Raw genomic sequence first — 2653 nt, 5'->3', positions numbered from 1 at the left:
AGTAGTTTTTTCTATGAATGAAAGTGAGATTATTTGTCTTCAGTTGGGGCATATTTCTTCTTAAAATTTTTTAGTAGTATGTGTGTGCAATACATAATAAATACATTCATCACAGGGAATTGGTGCACACAAATCGCGCATCCCTTTTTATTTCTGCTACCTCTCCTTTCTGTCTTGTCCCCCTCAGGGTAGCTCAGGGATAAGCATTTGCTTATAAAAACTGAATAGATTAAAAAAATAGCTTTTTTAAAAAAATAGCTACCTCTTTTTTTAAATAGCTACCTCTCTGTTTTCTGTCGTCTGTCTTTTATTTCGTTCCTTAAATTATTTGTACTTTCGATTTCTCACATAAGGGAAACCATGTGACATTTAACCTTCTGTGCCTGAATTATTTTACTTAGCGTTATGAACTCAAGGTGCACCCATTTTCCTACACATGACTCAAATTTGTCCCTCTGTGTGACTGAGTAGTACTCATTTTGTATATATACAATATTTTCTCTATCATTTATCTGTTGGTGGCTTATAAGCTGCTTCCAAGTTTGGGCTACTTGGAGTTGTGCTGCTGTAAACAGGAGTATGCGTGTATCACTGTTAATATGATGTGTTTAGCTTCTTTGGGGACATACACAGAAGAGGTTTGGCTGGGTCCAATAGAATCTCTATTCTTTGTTTTCTGAGGACTCTCCATAGCGATTTCCAAGGTAGTTGTAGTGGTTTACATTCTGATCAACAATACAGAAGGGTTCCTTTCCCCACAATCTCACCACCATTTGTTGTTGTGGGAGTGCTTGAGGACAGCCTTCTTTCTGGAGTAAGACAGAATCTGGGTATTGTTTTGATTTGCATTTTCCTAATGATCAAAAATGTGAAAGTGTTTGTCATGAAACTATGAGGCATCTGTACTTCTGCTTTTGAGAAGTATCTGTTCATTCGAATTGAGTGGTGTGCATAATCCTTCTGACTATTACCCTCACCAGAAGCACTTACCTCACAACCACATGGGTACTTAATATTTATGAAAATAGTCATGACGTGGAATTTAAGGTGCAAAAACGCTTTATTTCATATGCAATATTACTTAGAGATTTCCCCAAACTGAATTATTAAATGTACATTTCTATTTCAGATAAATGGAGAATTCAGAGTCGAACCATCCTAGACCTAAAAAAGGAAAGAAAAACTCAAAGAATTTGAAACAAAATTCTAATAACGAGGCAACTAGGTAAAGATCCTAACTATAGTTTGTGTTGTATCACATTTTCAGAGTTATGGCACAAATTTTTTTTTGTGAGATGGAAAAATAGGACTCAAGGCAGATTTTTTGGTAAATCTACATTTTAGTTTAAGTAACTCCATAGATCTTATTTTCTAAGACAGTAGCCCATTTTCATGTGTGGAAAACATCCATGTGTTAGCTCCTTAAATTGTACTGGGACTTTTGGAGCTACATATCACACAGGCAAAAGTGCTTTGTTTTCCTATTCATCATAGACAAAAGTGCTTTTGAGAAAAGAATTTCAGGATTTCGATAAATGTATTCATAATGGTTTTTTTTTTTTTTTATAATGGAGATTGAACCCAAGGTCTCTGCACTAAGTTATATCTGCAGCGCTCTCTTCTCTTTTTCACACTTTTGAGGCTGAGTCACTCACTGGCTAGGTTGTCCTGGCTGGAGTTGAGGTAGTGACTCTCCTACCTCAGCCTCCAACAGTGCTGGGATTACAAGCATTTACCATCACACCCTGCTAATATTTCATTTAAAAACAATCCAGGGCAGGGTATATATCTCAGTCATAAAATGCTTGCTGATCATTTGTTAGGCCTTGGGTGAAATCCTGAGCTTGGTAAAAATGAATAAATTCATTAGTTTGATAAGTGAATAACACTGATAAATTAATAACCCATGTATAACCTCTAAAAAATCTCTCAAGCATCTACTTTTGTGTATTCTGGGCTGCATATTTTATGGCAAGCACTTAAACTTTTGATTATTTGTATTACAGGAGCATGACCCCTCAGATGGCTCATGAATTTGAAGAGCTCTTCGAACACACACACTGCCAAATTGAGAGCCATCCCCACCGCTATCTCAACATCTATAACCCCACCCTACGTGAACTTCTTTTCTTACTCCGATTGATTTTTCTACACTAAGTGGGAAACACCACCACTATTTTGTTTGGGGAGCCTCTGCCTCTGTTAGCAACTTTGTTTGGGACCCCCTTTTTAGCATCACCACCTGCTCCATCATGTAGAATGAAGCAGAAATAAATTAATAAACATGAATGCTGTACATTGACTGTTTAAAGTTTACATTGTCTGCCAATAGAATAGCTACCCTTGCTTTTTTCTGGGTTCCTGTGGCATGGAGAATTGTATTCCATCCTTTGACTTTTAATTTATGAATTTCCTTTTTGGTTAAATGTGTTTGTGGAATGCAACATATTGTTAGATCTTGTTTCTTGTTCCTTTCTGCCATTCTCTTTCTTTTGATTGGTGAGTTGAGACCATTCAGATTGATGGTTATAACTGATATGTACTGGCTTTTCTTTTTTATGTTATTTTCTTGTTGTTGGTTCCCTGTCTTTTGCCTCTGTTTATTTCTTGACCTGCTTGGTAGCTTCTGTCTATTGGTGGTCATATTTTTGTG

The 2653-nt window shown here is 36.4% G+C and overlaps 1 long non-coding RNA gene across 1 annotated transcript; it reads left to right on the top strand.

Annotated features, from left to right (window-relative positions):
- The first annotated feature begins 1123 nt into the window (after positions 1-1123).
- LOC102022325 lies at positions 1124-2296 on the top strand. Its single transcript, XR_264762.1, has 2 exons — positions 1124-1225; positions 2007-2296. It is a non-coding gene; the product is annotated as an uncharacterized LOC102022325 (long non-coding RNA).
- Positions 2297-2653: the final 357 nt, after the last annotated feature.

The sequence above is a fragment of the Chinchilla lanigera genome, unplaced genomic scaffold, assembly GCF_000276665.1.
Source record: "Chinchilla lanigera isolate Chin_1 unplaced genomic scaffold, ChiLan1.0 scaffold00133, whole genome shotgun sequence".
Taxonomy (NCBI): domain Eukaryota; kingdom Metazoa; phylum Chordata; class Mammalia; order Rodentia; family Chinchillidae; genus Chinchilla; species Chinchilla lanigera.
This window is presented reverse-complemented; position numbering and strand designations above follow the sequence as displayed.